The sequence below is a fragment of the Nipponia nippon genome, unplaced genomic scaffold (genome assembly GCF_047370975.1).
Source record: "Nipponia nippon isolate SJK-2023a ecotype South Korea unplaced genomic scaffold, ASM4737097v1 scaffold_10, whole genome shotgun sequence".
Classification (NCBI taxonomy): Eukaryota; Metazoa; Chordata; class Aves; order Pelecaniformes; family Threskiornithidae; genus Nipponia; species Nipponia nippon.
Genome location: NW_028262291.1, coordinates 25,154,887 through 25,174,873, shown reverse-complemented (window position 1 = coordinate 25,174,873; position 19,987 = coordinate 25,154,887). Strand labels below are relative to the sequence as shown.

Genomic DNA, 19,987 nt, shown 5'->3' with positions numbered 1-19,987 from the left:
ATCAGGTTCAGTGCCGCACAACAAGTGCAAGTGTGTGACAGTGAGATCCAGGATTTCTCCAACATACCACTGACTTCAGGACTCTTTCCGTGCTGCTGTAACCTGTTCAGGTACTGTAGGCAAGTCTCTGATATTTGGTTTTCTATCTCCCATAACCTGGGACTGCCAGCATCTGTCTTCTGCTCTGCACCTTCCCCTCAACGGGTCTTGGACCAAACTGCAGCGTTTATCTCCTTTTTGAGGCATTCGTAGTCAGGCAACTGGAAGGAATGAAAGAGGTGGAGTGTGTGCAGTGGGGAGTGAGGACTGGGGAAGGGTATACTGGATATGCATCTTGTCTCTGCTAAGCATCTCATCTCTCTTGAGATCAGAGATTAGCAACAGAGAGAAACTCACCATTTCAAACCCTCCTGGGCAAGCAGAGAAGATCCAGGTCCTCAAGCTCACACTAACGGAGTCTTCACTGTCGCAGCCCAGGCTCCAGGGTTACATGGAGAATGGAACCCCAAGAGCCTGTTCATCATGAAAGGTAATTGCTGAATTGTACATCCATGGTTCTCCATTGCAAAGTGCCACCATGGTGGTGGTGGGTGTATGTCAGAAGAGTGGGACTGAACGCTGTTTCAGAATTTGAGTTCTTGCCTCAGACTTTGCTTCCCTGCTGCTGTTGCGTAGATGGCAGTCATTTACCATGAAGTGAGACAAATGTTGTCTCACTTTCTAAGTGAGAAACTTAGGACTTTCTAAGTGTGCCAGTGTTACTAACTGTACTATGTTCTTTGATGGCCCTGTTACTAAGACTGCAGTGGCTACTTAAATTTCACGTGCCAGTTTTCTTATCTGTGTCATTTCCTACCTACTGGAAAAATTCTTTCTCTCCCATTGACACTGGATTTACATAGCTGACCAGTGGAGGAGAAATGCTGCTGACCGTGCTCTCTTCCCCCATTCTTTCCAGAGTCACTTGCAAAATTTCTTCTGATTTCAGAGAAGCCAAAAATCTCAGCCTGATTTTATCTCATGACATAAAGAAATTTCCTTAGGTCTTGAAGTCAAGGATGGCTACACATGACCATTTTTTTCAAAGGTTTAAGACAGATGTAAAAGCTAGGTTATGTACATGCAATGCCATCCAAAGTTATTTTCTGCTTCATGGGTTGTTTGTTGGAATTTGCCTGGCAGGAAGAAGCAAGCTGAGCTTTTTAGGATTTATTTTTTTGTATATAATTAGAATAGATTTTTATTGAGATCAAGTTTGAATCAGTTTCCCAACAATAATCTGACAGAACATGAAGTCCTGAGAACTGCAATGCAGGAAGAAGCAAGATGTGAATTATAAGTAGCAATGCCCCAGTTTTCTGCCCCCCAACAAATCTCACTACTAACCTTTGCTGCCCATAAAAAACCTGCCAACTCAAGAGGCTTACTTTGACAATAGGAAAAAAGAAAAATAGCTGTAATGATTCACAATGGATAGTTATCATTAGCTCCTAAGAAAATAAGGATGTAGTATGTAAGTTAGCAAAAGCTGCTTTTCCAAGATAGATTCATTTTGCTATTGCCAAAATTTGACAGTGGTAATAATTCCACGAGGCACAGATCATCTTTTTGTTCTGTGCTTACAATATCCAGCACAATGAGGTCCTGATCCACATCAGAAAGTCCTTGATCCTACCAAACTATAAATAAAATAATTATAAACCATTGCTTTTCCTTTTCCAGTTTCTTTGATCGAAGCATAATGAACATGCTGTTCTGAATTCATTCTCAAAGTGCCCCTGTGAGAGCTACTGAAAGAAAATGCATTGGTTTTTACTGAAATTTTTATTGGAATTTATGTTTTTGGATTTCAGCTTTTGTTGTTACTTTTTAATGAAAATGCATTCCCTCTACCTTTTCTTTCTCTTTCTAAGAAGAATATGAAGCAGTGGGAGAAGTAGGTTGAGTAGAAAGAAAGTGAAAAAAAAAAAAGAAAGGACTCAGCAGAGCTTCTGCTGAGATCAGAAGTGGAAAACCAGTCATGGTCATGTTACCTTCAAGCTATTCTTTGCCCGAGTTACTTTAATACTGGACTGTCCAACTTACACAGGTGGGGCAACTCTGTAGCCCAGCAGCAGCTGCAAGAACACAGCTTGAGATGTGCTCTGTTCTAGTCACAAATTAGCATCTTAATTCATGTGGACATTGTGACCAGACCTAGACGACAGTGAGCATAGTTCCCTGTGTGCACATGAACAGCTGTTGCTTGTAAATGGCCTCTCCATAAATACATGTGGCTCTCAGCAGCTACTGTCTAATCTATAGGGTTTCTGGACCCTCCAGATTTCTGGATCTAGGAAGATTTCTGGCCATGTTCAGACTCCATATGACACCTGAGGTGCACTTTGTTCTTTTCTGTTGCCTTCTTACCCTCAGCAGGAAACCCAGTTGTACAGGTCTCTTTGTCCCACTCACTGAACTGGATGACAAAGCCTTCGTGTAAATATATATACATATGTACATGGATGCTTCTGGGTTTTTTATTATACAGAAATCTCATAACACGGGTAAAGTTTAGATCAAATGTGAAACAATTCCACATAAAATTAAAAGCAAATCACTTTTTTCCTGCTGTTTGGCTTAAAAGGAAATTAACTTAATTGAATATAGACAGCTCTATTTTGCAAAAATATTACAGCCAAAGGTAATTTGTTTTTGGAAAATATTTTAGCAGACCATTTCAATTTCAATGAGATTACTTACTGGAAAATTAAATACATTTTCTGTTAAATGTAATAATGACTTCCATTGTCTGGATTGCGCAGGTAGAACTACAATATAGTTGTGCTTAATACAATTAAACACAGTCTCTATTAAAAGTAATAATGCAGTCTATTGTCTACATTACTCAGGCAGAACTACAATACAGTTAAGGTCTTATATCTAAGTCACTCAGAAAATACACGTGCCTTATTACATCCTCATTCTGAACATTACAATCTTACAGGTCTCCAGGCTAGCATGTCTTGTTTGTCCTCTTTCTAGTGAACCCCTGTTGTTACCAGCTAGTCACAGACTTGCGCAAAGTAAATTTAGTGCTTTTATCCCAGTTATTAGTGGACTCAAATCAGCAAGCTTTTCAAAGCTCCCATACCAAAGCATTTCTCCTAAGTTTTTACCATCTCTCATGCTATTTAGCTAGGGATATTAATACTTAAATATCTTTTAAAGTGCTCCAACAATCCTCCAAAGCTCCAGAGGTAACCCAGTGAAAACTGCTATATACTCTGGTTAAAAAAATATTTCTATTTTATAATTACAACCATTTAAGTGATTTCTAATGCCTGATAACAGAAACTGGGTGTTATTGACTGGATATATTGACTGGAATATGTAACTTATGCTTCTTGAGAAAGCACTGCATGTTAAAAATTTTGGTAGTGTCACTGGTTTTTACAACACAAAACCAGAACCTTGAGGAAGAATGGGAATAGAAACGAAAAAACTGTGAAAAGAAACGAGTGTGATTTTGGTAACAGGTTGTGTCTAACTGAGCAAATATTCAGTGTGCCTTATTGAAAGATCACCTTTAATAAGCTTTACTTCTCCTCAAAAGATCAGGAGAAAGGATGGGCAGATGAGGACAGGAATCTACAAATGTGAGCAAAGATGGTGGAGACAGAGTAAAGAGATGTGACACAAACAGGTAGTGTAAATATAAGCGAGAAAAATTCCTGGAAAATTTCTTGGTATGGCTCAGAAACTTTCTGTGAGCATCAGATTAGTCCTGGTGACCTGTTTGGCACCATTTCTTCTAGAAGCAGAACTAACCCTTGTACAGAAGGGCGGATCTGCCAAAACTGTTCTCTTAATTTATTTTGACTGATCATCTAAATTTTATTTTTATTTGTTCTTCCTGTTCCTGAAAGTGAATTTTCTCTCACATATCCACCCAAAGATACAGACTCCCATTCCCCTTGACCCTCTCTACTTTATTCCTAGTATTCTGTTACTTCCAGAAGGCACTGAGGATCACACTGATATGGAATCAATGCACAGCTGCATTGTCTTGTAGTTCATTGTGTTAGCTTCCAGCACAACTTTGACTAACTATGGAAACTTAAACTTTTAAACATTTTGAGTAACATTTTAGCAATGGACAGGATTGTCATTAGTAGCTCTGAGGCCTAGGTGGTAAAAAGAGACTAAACTGAAGGCAGAATTTTTGGTTCCAGGCGTTTACTGCCTTGTTTTTTATTCCACCTCACAACTCTACACCTTTCACTGATCTCTTCTGCTCCTGATCTCTGCCTTTAGAGAACTAGCTTTTGTGAGGGGTGGATGGGTGTTTGTAAAGTAGGGTTATAGAAACCTGCCAGAAGAAAGTACTTCTGGATGTACATGGATTATAGCTAGTTCAATTTAGAAATTACATAAAACCTGATGCAAGGATGTATTAACTCTTAGTAGTAGAAATATTTTTTTGGGTAACTCAGAAAAATGCTGATCGAAAGTTTAATGTTTTAACAGTGTCTGTGATACAAGGGGCTTCTACTGCACTGTACGTACCTGTCTGGCACTACGTCCATTTTAGCATTTCAATTCGACACTTGGATTTTGTCCCATTGGAGATAATTACAGTTATTTTCATTGCAATAATGCCTGGAGATTTCAATCAAAATTAGAAAGCTTTTGCCAGGTAGTATAAAAACATATGACAAGGCATAATTCCAACCCTGAGAAGTTTACAATTCAAACAGACAGGATGTACAATGGGAAACCTATTTGCATCTGCAGGCATCCAAACACCAGATCTTGAATACCAGACTGTAAGTGGCTTGCCCAAATGGAAGTGGGGATTGAAAATACTTTTCCGGAGTTCCTGGCAACTCTTTAAAAGAAAAAACGTCTCTTGCAATAGCTGCAGTGTGAAGAATTATTTGCAGTTTTCTACTGACAAAACTAAGTTCTAATTTGCTGCCATTATTTCTCTTGTGTTTCAGAACTGGCTCTGTCCCACTCTCAGGACTCACAGATACTCCTGTTGTATTCACTTTGATACTAAACCTCACCCCAGACCTATAACTTTCACTGCTATCCTAATACTCCCCATATACTTTAACCTTCCAAAGTACTATTAACCTCAACTAAAAATCCTCAGTTTCTTATCTTCTAGGGCTCCAAAGGATCTAAAGATGATATTAGGATAGTGCAACTAATTTTCAGCATGAATGAATAATGTAGATGTACACCTAACCCTTAATTTCAGTGATCAGTATCAAGGCAAAACCAGCTATCCAAAGGCAAGACATTCAGTACTTATGCACAGCTCAGGTTTTATGCACAGCTGTCCAAAGGTAAGACATTCTGTACTTGCACAGCTCAGTTTTAGCAGCTCCCTGCACTAAACAGTTTTACAGGAATTGTAAAACTTTTACAGGAATTTACAGGAATTTGAGGACTGAAAAAGACATAACAGGAAATAAATATTTAAAGCCATACACCATTTCCAATTGGCTAAATTACTCTAAGTGGTAATTTCATATCCAACAGAAAAAAAAAGAATAAAAAATTCAAAGCCTTTTGCACTAGACCTTAATGTGTCCTTCTGTGCATCATAAAAGCAGAATTATTTTATTACTGATTAATCACAAGGAGACTGAGACCAAAGCACTGAAGAGTTTCTACTTCTCCTAATCACAGGACTTCCACCCTTGAACTTCACATTGTGGCATATATGTTTCTGTGTTTTGTTGGTTTTTTTTAAATCTGATTCAGTCTTTTGTCTTTGAATGTAACAAAAACAACAGCTGATTTGCTTGCAGAATGCTTTGCATTTTTGAGATGTCTACAGACATTGCCAGGAGAAATTAATCATCTGATGGCCTTTGTCCCATAAGACTGTAGCTGCAAGTCAAGCTCTCCAAAACCTGAAGTAAATCTGAGAATCTTTGAAAGGACAGAGTTATAAAAATCAGGGTTATAAATAAAAAAAGAGCCCCCCAAACGTTATCTCTTATCGGCAATGCAGCCTAAATCATTATAGCAGTCTTTGCAGTAACATGGAAGGAATGATTGTGGTGAGGCAAAAAGGAAGAAGGCTTTGCCTCTCTTTGTAGTGGGCATTTATCTAGCCTTATTACTACATCTCCTGACCACACAACAGTTGAAATATATTTATTCACCCAGTGCTAGTGAAAATAGAAGCTTGATCTATCAGGAAGCTCTGTGAATTGCAGCTAGTCACAGTGAAAATGCAGATAGTTGAAGACCTAGGCTAGTGCAGTAACTTTTGAATAATTCTTTCTTTCTCATGAATAATCACAATTACCTCTGATCATGCCATTTTCTCTCTCATGAGGGAGAGGACCACATTAAAGCAGTGGTACTATGGCTAATCTTACAGAGTCTGCCCCAATTTCTCAGTAACCTTCCAATAGCCAGGGAAGGCAGATAGCCTGGATGCTGAGGCCTGGTAAGGATGATTTATTTGTCACCAGCAGAATTCTGACACTCGCATCTCAAGAGTTAACTGTAACAAAGGATAACAATGGAGCAAACCTATATGAGCTTGGCTTCCTAACATTAGCTATCCAGATGCTCTGAAATTAAAATTCTATCCAGCCATCTATTCCTATGATCCCCGCTCAAAACATAATACTGGAGTAGTAAAATAGCTTCTGTTTTAACATACTGCAGTCACACAAATATTTTACTGAAATATTCTCCTCCGAGGCTGAAATTCTTCATGTATATGCATCAGCCCAGGACTGTTCACAAGAGTATTTTAGGAAATGGTTCCTTGTAAGCAGACCAAACTGGTAGATGAGAGAGGATGAGTGTAGGTGAATAGAATACCCGAAATTTGTTTTCATTACCTGATATTTGTTATTTATTATTCATTTACTCATTAAAAAAGTTGCAGCCACTCACTCAGAAACAGGTAACATTCCAGGTAATTTAGGTGGTAAAATCCACTGCAAACACTGGGCAGTGAATTCTTGCAGGCATAGCTCTTGGGCTGTAGCTTGTTTTATGGACCCTTTGCTGAATAGTCACTATTAGTAGAGACATTCACAGATGTTATGTGCTTGCTTTGAAACAGGCATGAACAAAGCACAGGAAGAACACATTGAATTATTCACTATGAACACATTCCCAAATCAGCTTTGCTGGGGAAACGTGCTGCAGTTTTAGAGTATGCTTTTTAGTGAGAATCTAGTGAAGCAACATCACCCTACACAGGTTCAGCTGCACACTCCAGCAGAGTGAGGGCCAGACTCATAAGCTGCTGGGACACTTTCCCTTAAAGAGAAATATTTCTGCACTGGGCAGAAGAGTAAATTAGGTTGGGTTTTTTTGTTTGTGTGTTGTTTTTTTTTTCTGTTCTCTTTTTTTCTGTTACCACATTACAAATTATTTAGATTTAGGACCTTTCTGTCATATTTTGTCCCAGCTTATATATGGCCATAGGCTCCATATGGTTCTTCAGGACTTCCCCTGGTTAAAATACAGCTGTTGAAAAAAGAAATTCTTTCTCTAAATAGGCAGGAACAAATGTGGGGTCTTAATGAAACAGGACTAGTGAGTGATGGAAAGCAAACACTGAATTAGACACAGGGCCCAGATTCTGTGCTATAACCTCATTTCAACTTGGTTCAGGTGTAAGGACTAGCAGGAATGAAGCAGAGAAGGCGTAAATCTTTTGCAGGCCCCTATTTGGATCAGATAGATATCAGCCTAAGGGAGAAGATTTGTGCATTGCCAGGGTCCGGTTCAACGTGAAGCCTTGTTTGTTTCTCCTCAAGGGGCTTAGAGCTGCTGGGAATAATCCAAATGCAGAGTATCCCCATGAGTTAGCTTAGCTTTTAGGGAGTCTTTGGGCTGCTCTAGCTCAGGCCTGATTGCTCATAGTTCAATTAGTAATCAGAGAGAGGAATTTCTGGCAAGTCCATTATACCAGCTCTTAACCACTAGCAAAAGAAAAAGCTTAAAGTTGCTCTTAGGAGTCTTGGAACAGACCTCACCTTGAATTTTGGCTTACCTATCTCTTTCCTGATATATATATATTGGTAAAGATTTTTGAAGGTGCAGGTAGGTGGGCGGGAGGCGAAGGCCTATTCCCCTGTCCCTCGAGTCCTCTGCCAAGCAGGGGATATCATGGTGAAAGGATTAGTAGTGAGGTGGGGGTCAGTCTCTTCTCCCAAGTAACAAGCAGTGGGACCAGAGGAAGCAGCCTCAAGTTGAGCCAGGGGAGGTTTAGATTGGATATTAGGAAAAATTTCTTCACTGAAAGGGTAGTCAGGCACTGGAACAGGCTGCCCAGGGAAGTGGTTGAGTCCCCATCCCTGAAGGTATTTAAAAGATGGGTAGATGTGGTGCTTAGGGACATGGTTTAGTGGTGGACTTGGCATTGCTAGGTTAACGGTTGGACTTGATGATCTTGAAGGTCTTTTACAACCTCAGTGATTCTATGATTCTATGATTCTATGAAGTGGCAGACAGAGAAACATCCGGTGCAGAAAATTAAATAGGATTAGAAAGCAATGGAATAACCTCATGGAAGAAAAATCCATCAAGGACCATTGAAAACAAAGATGGCATCCCTAACTCAGAAAGTTTCTGAGCTGCAAACCCCTCAATACTGCTACCATATCTCTGGTATATGTTACATTGCAATTGCCCTGCTGTTATATTCTGCTCTAGGCATGTATCTAGGCCACTGTTGCAGATAAGGTACTGGGCTGGCTGGACTTTTGTTCTGACTCATTATGGACATCATTATTTTTGTGTGACAAAATCTCAAATTTCAATGATATTGCTGTCGACATCATTGCTATGGAAACCAACTCTACTGCAATTTACTGACTACACTTTTAAAATACATTAGTGATGATGCATTTGCATCAAATCTCATGGAAATCAACCAACACCTTTTGTATTTTTTTTACACTTCTGTGGAATGATCCAGCAATGAGGAGCTGTCAAGCTTTACTAGTGACTGGCAAAACATGCAGAAACTTTATATGAGCTCCATACTGATGAAGCTCTGATATCTGCATAGGGCCATCGGAAGAAACAATTTGTTTTTTATAGTGCAAGACACAAGAGATGAACGCTCAGGGGCTGTTCAGCCCAGAGCCTGTTTCTTCTTCTCAGGAGCAGCTAGGAACAGGCAGAACATGAGTTCTCCAGAAGTAGCTGCTGATATGACCACAGCAGCTATTAGATTGCTGCGACTGTGGTTTTGTGCTGGGAATCTCACTACTTGGAAGAACTTCACATCTAACAATACCATCTGCCTCCACAGTCCCTTTGGTGCCATTGCTTCTAATGGGATTACAGCAGGGATAGATTTGTTCCATAGAGTTTATGCTGAACGTATCACTAACTCAAATATTTATTTCAGACACTTCTTCAAAACCTTCTGTGCCTGCTGACAGCTGTCTCAGTGCTCAGGGTCAGTGCCTTTGTGCCTTGTAAGTCCTGAAGGAGACACTTCAAGGTACTGACCTTCTTTTTCCAATGAGATTGCTGTGGTGTACATACATCCTCCTATGCACGTGAAAAACCAGGCATCGTCTCTTCTCTTCCTAGCTGATTAATGGTAAGGATACATTATCAGAGCTAATAGGAATCAAATGAAGAAAACTAGTCAAGTGAAACCCTGTAAATTGGTTTCTGTGCTTTCTCCATCTCTTCTAATACCTAATGCCAGGGATTTTCATTCTTGTCCAGCCAGGGCTAAAAGGCAAAGGATTAGAAAGTAAATAGCTCCCACATCTGCAACAGGGAAGCAGTCAGCCGTTTCATTGGCCCATTTATTAGCAGGACAGAAATGTAAATCTACATCACAGAAATGTTTTTTTCCTCCTGTACAACCTGTCATTCTTCTTGGAAAAGTAGATGTGCATACTAGCTTTCCACCTATACATCTGTGTCTGTGTGACTCTGCATCTTTATTATTCTCTGCCCTGAGCTATATGACCTTTACTGAGGTGAAATTATCAGTTTTCAATGGGAATTTTGCTACTGGAAAGCAGACAAGATTTGACCTGTTCCTCTTGGATGTCCTATTTCACTTTTTTTAATTTTTAGTTTAAAATTCCTAACAGTACTCTCTCTGCTGTACTGCCAGGTGGCAAAAGAGTCCTGCTTCAGGTGGCAAGAGAGTCCTGCTAGCATAGGCTAGGTGGTGTTGTTCTGAAGACCTAGTTTTCAGACCGAGAAAACACTGGGAGGCAATGCTTTGTCTATCCTAGCTTTCCATCAGTAGTTGCCAGTGACTACCAGTGGTGAGAAATCTTATAGGGGAAAGCTGGGTAAAGAAAGAGCAGTGCTCCTGGCTCTACTGATATCCAGACAATATGTCACTGCCACGACCTGCTTTCCTTGTTGCCTTCCCCTTCTGTCTCATTCTCCAATCATCTACCACACAAATGAATTTGAAAATTCTGTAATTGCTGTTAAATTTCCATGACAAAAATGCACTAGAGACCAAGTGGAAGATGAGAACTATCAGTCTCCTGTAACAGAACAGATAATGATAGTGATCTTTGCAGCTGTACTGTTTCCAAAGATAATGGCGAGAAGCTGGGGAGATCCACTGTACTAGGGAGCAGTTCCCCCATTCAGTGTGGCCTGATGTGCGTGTGACTCTGAGACTCTTTCCACACATTGGGCTGCTTCCCATACTGTGTTATCATAACGCTTTCTGTAAGACATACTGCAGAGACACCTAGGGAATCAAGGATTGCTCCTCTGGACAAGAGAGAGAAATGTTCTGGGAGAGAAAGTGCAAACCCATTTCCTATACATAGAAAGATGAAATTCCTCTACGTGCACATAGCTTATTATCCTTGCAGTTGCTCTCTTTCTCTCTTTGCTTCTGTCACACTGGTGATGGTTATCTCCCTACATCAGTAGTCAAGGTAATCTCTCCACCTTGACATAGAGTTTGATTTGGTAAGCCTATCTCTATAATAGCTATAGTGACACAGTACACAGAGTCTCAGGCTTTTCTTACTGAATATTTCCCTTGAAAGCCAAAGAAATTGTCTGTTTTCTTTCTCTTCTTTTCTCTTTCTAGTTTAGAAACACTACTTTAACAAAACAAAAAATGTAAAAACCTTGGACTGTCTTCTCTCCTTCTCCCTTCTCGTCTCAGTAGTAATTATTTGAAAGTAATGCAAATCCACTTTCCATGCATAATATTGTCATGCACATCTTTCCTTCTCCCTAGTTAAAGAATATTAAATTAAATGTGTCAAGCTGTAGGACTTTGTAATAAAATATTGTAAACACAATTGGTTTTGTCTTCTTGTTTGACTAGCATTTTTCTAGTTATTTTTCAGTTTGGATCCCTGGAAAACTGTAAAACTAGTTTCATTCTTTGTGTTCTTTTTTTAAAGCTTTACTTACCATCCTTCTAAACAAAAAAGCCAGTGACCACATTCAAGCCACCAACAGCATGCTCTTCAACTAGCAAATAATTAGTGTGAAGCTCTGAATTAATAAGCAATAGGAAAACATTAAATCACTGGATAATTCTGTATCTAACAAGTAAATATACCTCTTACTGGACTGTAAGCCTGACTGAGTATGAATAACAAAAAACACAGTGGAACCTGACCCAGACTTATACCTCTTATTATTACAGCAAGAATGATACGGTAATAATAATATTATCAATGCACTCTGTTTCTCAGCAGTTCTGAGTATCCCGGATACACACTTGCATGCAAATGCCTAAAAGCAGCATCACAATAACAAACTATTGTATGTTCCAAAGCATTCCTGACTACATCTACTGTGATTTTATCTATATATGATGTCTACTATTCGCAAATGACAGCGGGAACAAATTGTTTTGATCTTAGGAGCTGCTCATGAACTTCATTGTCTTCTAATAAGTAATGAAGGCATATGATTGTCACCTAAACTTGTTTCTTTTTTTCTTGCCTGTGGCACATCACTGCAAGAATAACATATATCAGAGAAAAAACAATGGCCAGTGATTACTGATGTTCGATGTGAATATAGATATTATAAAGAACAACCACTTCCCAAATTTTTGTGAATACAAGAAGTTTTTCCACATGAGATTTTGTGGCAATCACACAGATGATTCAGTTTAACAAACTGATTATTTTTAGAAAACAAAAGACTGTCTCAGTGTGGCTCAGCTAGAATTGCTACATAGCTTTGTCTATGGAGCTAGAGTGGGAATGCTGTCCATTTACTGCTAACTAGTACCAGGTGATCCATTAAATACAGAAAATTCCTGCAGCTGAAATAGTCAGTATTTCCATGCCAGTATAATCCTGTTCTTCCCTGTTCTGTAATATGTCTCAGAATTATTTTTTGTCTCCTCCAATGAAAGGTATAAAACAAGAAAGTGAGAAAGGGAAAAAAAAATGGCTGAAAATAAGTCTGAAAGCAACAATTGGGAAGCTATAAAGCCAACTGATCTCCCACAGGATGCTAGCTTTACTTTTTTGTTTGGATTAGTACTGGACAGTCCTGACTGTTAAACACTGACTCATTCATCCTTCACAGGACTAACCCAATGTTTCACACCATATTTGCTCATTTCCATAGCTATTAAAAAGCTGCCGCTTTATGATCTAGCTGCTTTCTTCTACAGTGAAGCTGTAATGCTGGTATGAACAACAACATGTAATGCTGATCCGAACAACATATTGTCTTTTCAGACATTAACTAATGCTGGTCTAGATATCCATCACTCATATAATCCTGTTTATAGCTGAGGAAAGTGCACCATAACAAATGGTGGTGAGTAGATCAAAACCACAAAAAGGAATAAATGTTCAAGCTGGGGCTAGATTGCAAGAGATCCAATCTTACAGACCTATGCTTAATTTTAAAGATAATGTTGCCTCAGGCCTGGGACATGTATAGGAATATGCTGATCTCTGTGACTGAAGGCTGCGATGTCATGTGCATTACATGCAGAGTAATATCTTCATTTCTGTGTCAAAGGGGAAGTCAAGCTTTAAAATGTTTAACAAAAAAATGTATCTCTGGCCATAGTAAGAAATATTCTTCTAGCAGTCATTTCACTTTAGTTAAATTCTCCTTTTATTTTCAAAATTGCTCAGGTATGAAAGCCCTTCTTTGTTCTTTTGAGGATTATTTCTTAATGGCAATTCATCACAGCAGCCATGAAGTCTTGATGACAAATCCATAAACCTTGAAAAAGATTGTAGGGGAATTCATCTCCTAATTTAAGCATGAGCTCGTCTGCTGCTTAATATAATAAAATAACAAGAAGCAATTCGCTGAGTAATGTGCGTGGAGATTTAATGTGGCTTAGAGTGTACGTATCTAAAACAAACCCCAAACCCTCAGCAGCTTGTTTCCCCTGTGAGCAATCTGCAGAGCAGGTGATTGTTGGTCCAGCCCTGTCTCTCAGCTACTCCTGTGCCAGCTCACCCACTGGCCTGAATAGTCCTGCACATGCTATCGAGCTTAGAAGCAGCAACATTTGTCATATCATGACCTTGTTGTGATAATATAAAACAAAGGGGACACCTTGCAAGAACAAAATATGCTTCTTCCAATGTTTTTTTATGCTCATATTCCTACTACCTGCTTTTCTACTGTATCCGGACTTTTTTTTCAACAGCTAACAGAATCAGTATATTTTAATTTTCCCCTGAAAATATTTTGCTTTTCAATGGCAGTTCCTGTTTCTAGAAATTTCAGTTTTAGATGTCCTGACTTCAGACAGTCACATAACAAACATTCCAGTTTGGTGACTATTTTTATAATTTCTTTTCACAGAGAGAAACATGGTACAAATATTTTAAACTAGCTCTTCAATATAAGAAATCACACTATGAGTAAACCAAGGTTAGAGGCCAGGAGCCCTGACTTCTTATTGAGTTACTTCAGCCTCTGATCTGGCAAAACACATCAACAAAAACATTGCAAATACAAATAATTTCTGGAATGTCCCTCTACCTCTATCTAAATCAGATTTTCTGAATTTCTATAGAGAGATATCTGTATGCTCTAACAGATTGTTGTGGCTTGGAAGCTCCAGATTTGAAAGCCAGACTTTCATGCAGCCTCCCATAAGGTCACCCTGAGTATTACCAGCTGAGGACTGATCATTGCACATTGAATTAACAAGTATATTTCTGTGAAATCTAATGTATGTCACCAATATTTAAAAATTAAAATTATTTTTTCAAGATGAATATATTCAGTCTGTTACGAGATATTTCAACAGCCCCAACAGCCCAGGAGAAAACCAGCACTCATAAATTTGGGACTAATATACAAATCTTCTCCTTTTGGTAAGGCCTGATTATGCTTTAAAAAAAAAAAAACCACACGCTTTTTTATGCACATCAAGTATAAAGTTCATTCACAGGAAGTTCAGTCCCCGTGTTTTCTACACTCACATCACTTCCATTCTCCAGTGCTTCTGCTAGTTTGTTAGACTGGTGAGGTGCTGTTTCTAGCTGTCCCGCAAGTCCTGCAGCAGATGAGCTGGGTGCCCGTAGCCCCACAGTTGGGCTGCCAGGCAGCCATGGTGAGTAAAAGCCTCCCCAGCAAGAGAAAAAAGTTTCCAGACAAAAACTGTCCACAAATGATGATGGACCAGAATTGTCAGATGTCTTTCTAATGCCTTAGCCAGCTTAAGTAGAGAAAAATGACTTTTTTTACTAAATCAACCACCATCACAGCCATCTTCTGTCCACTTCTATGTTCCTGCTGAGTAATGCCTCATGACTAAAAGGAAGTTGCTTTAACATATAAATTAGGATTTGTAAAGTGCCTTTCCACAGCATCCTTCTTTCAATTCCCTCTTATTTATCACTGTAACTTCTATGTATCTACGCACGAGAGAACAAGCAAGGACATGACTGATATGTATAATACTTACAGAAACTAGAGGTAGCTGTGAAGTTTTCAATAAAACATAAATTTGGCAGAATCTGCCAGTTTTCTGAAATGGAAACATTCAAGAGAGGTGATTTGATTTCGACAGAGTTGTGATGTGACCATGATGCTGTCAGATCTCCAGTCTGGTGCCCTGGGACCTGAACACCTGGCTCCTCAGCATCCCATCCGGTGGGCTGATCGGAGTTGAGAGCATAAGCAGCCTGGCATCCAAGCAGCCTTAGCTGCTTATCAGCCTAAGATCCCAGGGCTTCCAGCTTCTGGGATAGCTGAACCCTCAGAGCACTTCCACAGGACGCACATCCCAGGAAATCTGTGCCATGAAGACCATGAGGGCCAGAGCTCTAGCCCCTTTCCCAGAGAATTTAAACAACTTGGAGTTTTGTCTTGAATAAACCCAAAATCATATTTCAAAGCATTATCTGTGAAATGGAATTTTCCATCTCTGCCAATCTCATAAATTAGATAACTAACAACAAAGAAACATAATACGTATAATTTTTAGTAGTCCATCACCAAAAAACAGAAAGCTTTTATTTCATGATATATTAAAAAAGATATATATGTATAATGTTCCCACAACATAAATGGATAAAGGAAAATCAATACTTTCTAAATGCAAAGAACCTTCCATGTAAGAATTATAGGCACTCTTGGATTTAGCCTACATACCTTAAGGTACTTGACAAATTTAACTTGGCTGTAGCAATGAGATGTACAGAACTAAAAATGATGTATCCAATATGACACAGGAAATCTTGAGAAGAGCCAGGCTAAAAATGAGATCTTCAGAATTCCAGTCCTATGATTTATCCACTCATTTGCTGTCACTCTGTATTTCTTTACATGGGCTGTAAGGTTTGGTATTTATGCAGAGTGAGTGGAGACATGCTAGGTTGTGTTCTTTTAGTATCACAGAAGACAGTGTTGGAAATACTCTAGTAGGATGAATGATGAGTAATGGGTTGCTCTCTGCTAATCAAGATGCCAGCTAACAGGGCACCTTTTCATCCACTGCAGTTCCGATATTAATTTACAAAGCTATAGTTTATACTAGGAATTGCCTAACTCATTAAAAAGAGGGTTTTCATTGTCTGACCCATGACACAGGCTCTTTGAGTAGTAACTGATGTCTGAAGTGAGTAACAAACACTGGTGTATTTTATCCTTCTCTGTAACTTAGCCAAGTCAAGCCAAACAGGTATTTGAGGTCTATGGTAAGATCTTCTGAGATGCAGGAAATACATAGCTTCCAAAAAGTGAAAAAGGTGCTTATTCTATAAGATCTGGATGTGTTTGCAACACTAGTAACTCAACAATAAACCAGCAGAATATAGGTTTGGTGTAGTGTACAAGGCTGAAGAAGTTGCTATTGAATACATTGCTGTTCATGCTACACAATAAAGACACATTATCATTCTTTTTTGCTTTTGAATTCAGAAGTGTATTTATCAGGAGCCAAAAGGAACCAGCCTGGCAGCCGTGAATATTAAATTCCTTTGCAAAAAAGCTTCGTTCACACAATCCTGCCAAATGTGCCTTCAATGCCAGCCAGTGAATGGCCATAGAGACCAGAGTTCTTTCTGCCTGGAGGTGGTCTCTCCACATCAGAGGTGATGAAGGGCTATAGGGAGAAATGTTTGCAGTAGTGCAGGTGCTCAGCCTTTTCTGAGCATAAACAAGGGACATCAGTCTCCAGGGCTGTCAGTCTACCACTCAAGCTGGTATTAAACTCACTTTTACAAAGAACATACGTCTGATTGATAGAAAACAGTTTAAAAGGGCAAAGCCAAGATTCTGCATGACCTAAACAGGTATGAAGAAAGGAGAGGACACTTCGTTCTTTCTCAAGAGTTTACTTCAGAGTCTAAGAAACTAGTAGCAAATAGATGAAAGCAAGGAGTACACAAAAGGCTATTTTCAATGCTTTTTCATGCCACAGATTTTCAGCAATATGTGGTCACTGAGATGGCTAAGCATGCATGGAAACAAAAAAGGGAGAACTATTCAAAAATTGTAAGGAGAGATGTTGGTGTTAAGTTAGAGTATCTACTTCTATTCTTTCTCAAAGCCTACAGTGCTTTCCCCAAGGAACAGTTATTGCTAGTCTAAGTACTTAAGATTTCTGTTGCTATAAGAAAGAGGATATCAGGATCAGGTTCTTAATAAAATTATAATCTATAAAGGGCCCAGTGGCTTGGTTCAGGAAAGCATGTTTTTATTGCTCAGTCAAAAGAAATTTCTTGAGTTGTGGTCATAGACAACTGTTGTGGTTTAACCCCAGCTGGCAACTAAGCACCACACAACCGCTCGCTCACTCCCCTCACCCCAGTGGGATGGGGGAGAGAATTGGAAGGGTGAAAGTCAGAAAACTCGTGGATTAAGATAAGAACAGTTTTATAATTGAAGTAAAATGAAATAGAGTAATAGTAGTAGTAGTAATAATAATAATAATAATAAATTACAATAATAATATACAAAGCAAGTGATACACGACACAATTGCTCACCACCCACCAACGATGCCCAGCCCGTTCCTGAGCAGCGATCGCTTCCCCCCCGGCCAGCTCGCCCCATTTTATATACTGAGCATGACATCATATGGTATGGCATAGCCCTTTGGCCAGTCTGGGTCAGCTGTCCTGGCTGTGCCCCTTCCCAGCTTCTGGTGCACCGGGCAGAGCATGGGAAGCTGAGAAGTCCTTGACTGGTGTAAGCACTACTTAGCAACAACTAAAACATCAGTGTGTTATCAACATTATTCTCTTACTAAATCCAAAACACAGCACTATACCAGCTACTAGGAAGAAAAAATCAACTCTATCCCAGCTGAAACAAGGACAAAACTTGCTAAAGCCTTACAGATGGAAAAGATGGATTTCTAAATTTCTAAAATGTCTAGGACCGATGGAATGGAAGGAGTGATTGTGAAGTTATCTGAAGAACGCCTGGGAAATTGAAAAGTATGAGAAGCTAGAAAAGTAGAAACAGTTGCAGCACAGGTGAGGAATGGGAAGAGCAAAGAATGAGGTTTTTTTTAGGAATAGCATCTGGATTTACTTTGTGCCTGAAAAATCTGGAGATGGGAAAAATGATCGGCTTTTAGGGATCTGTATGTCTAATAAAGAAGCTATGAGATTGGCCGACATCACTGATGAAATCTTGCTCACTTTGATAAAATTTTAAATGAAAAACCAAACCAAAACAAAATATCAGTTTCTATTAAACCAGATTAAATATGTCTCCTAACATCTCTTCTTGTTAAAATCATTAAGCTCATTACTGACCTTCCTCATAGTGTCTGAAAGTGCTGAATCCCCTTTTGACTGGTAATCATAAATGAGAAGACTAGAAACAGGAGCAGAGTTGATATCAAATTAAAACTATATGACCATTCCATAAGATTGACAAGGAGAGCCCTTTTCAAGTTCAAGTACACCATGTTTCCACATTTCTTCTTACCATTCATTTCTTTTCTTCTTATGACTGTTTGTATAATAATAGCACTTACTGGATGTAGCAAACTGGGACCTACATGATCCTAGATGTGTTTATGAATAGAAAGACAGAGCTGGTATCCCAGAGAACTTATCCATTCAATAGAGAAGTATGAGAAGGAAAATCTCAACAGATTAAAGTTTGGGCTGCTTGATCCTCCTTTTTTCCTAACATGTCACTCTAGGATAGTTCATGTACACCTGGAAGTTGCCGAGACCCAGAGCAGTAAATGGCTAAGACTATGGCACTTTGTTTCTGATTAATTGAAAAATTCAGTTCACATACTGTCATTTTCTTCTGAAAAGTATGAAATACATTAAAGCCTCAATGAGAAAATCAGTTTTAATAAAACAGATGATGCCATTCATACGCAACTCTAATTTTGTGGCTGTCCTGGTTTCGGCTGGGATAGAATTAATCTTCTTCCTAGTAGCTAGTATAGCGCTGTGTTTTGGATTTAGTAAGAGAATAATGTTGATAACACACTGATGTTTTAGTTGTTGCTAAGTAGTGTTTATACTAGCCAAGGACTTTTCAGCTTCCCGTGCTCTGCCAGTTGCACCAGAAGCTGGGAGGGAGCACAGCCAGGACAGCTGACGCAGACTGGCCAAAGGGCTATTCCATAACATATAACGTCATGCTCAATATATAAACTAGGGGGAGTTGGCCGGCGGGCAGCAATCGCTGCCTGGGGATGGGCTGGGCATCAGTCAGCGTGTGGTGAGCAATTGCATTGTGCATCTCATTTTGTATATTCTTTTATTATTATTATTATTATTATTATTATTATTATTATTATTATTATTATTATTACTATTTTTCTCTTCCTCTGCTGTCCTATTAAACTGTCTTTATCTCAACCCACGAGTTTTACTTTTTTTTTCCAATTCTCTCCCCCATCCCACTGGGGCGGAGGGAAGGGTCAGTGAGCGGCTGTGTGGTGCTTAGTTGCCAACTGGGGTTAAAGCACATCAACGCAATCTCCATGGCTGTACACCCTTAACCTGATCATCTTCTACACAATCTGTATCCATGGGACATTTCAAAGTGCTCTCAGCCTATACATCACTAAACAGGTAATGTCAAAAGAAGAGACTCAAGAAAGGGATCAACAAAGTTTACCACTGTGCACTGTTAGCTACTTCCTGTGTGCAACACTAGGTTAGGTTTTAACAAGGGAAGACACAGTAAGGTTTTTGACTAAACACTAGTTTCTAGAGGTCAAAGCTAACAGGAAATCTCCACTTTTTTTTTTCCTATTGAGAGAACTAAACACTTCGGAGGTTCTTCAGTCAATGGAGGATGACAGATACAGATCTTTAAATAGCATTATCTGTGTGCTGAAGGAGGCAGCAGAGACACAAATATACTGGTATTTCCCTGTTACATGAAAGTAGGACCAAAAGCCTTGCTTGAAAGGTTCTCTCCTGTTGCCCCAAAGGGATTTTGGTCAAAGTCAAAGCAAGGATATTTTGTTAAATATCCTTGTGATACTGAAATTTGATTCTGAAAAATAAAAGATCATTCTAATACAAATGTATGTCAAATTAGACCTATTTATACTAATGTAGCATGAA

At 39.1% G+C, this 19,987-nt stretch overlaps 1 long non-coding RNA gene across 1 annotated transcript in view; it reads left to right on the top strand.

Annotated features, from left to right (window-relative positions):
• Positions 1 to 254: 254 nt before the first annotated feature.
• LOC148057125 (uncharacterized) overlaps positions 255 to 19,987 on the top strand; it is a 61,156-nt gene continuing 41,423 nt past the window's right edge. Inside the window, exon 1 of the long non-coding RNA XR_015702066.1 lies at positions 255 to 529. This is a non-coding gene — a long non-coding RNA (uncharacterized LOC148057125). The remainder of the gene's footprint in view (positions 530 to 19,987) is intronic.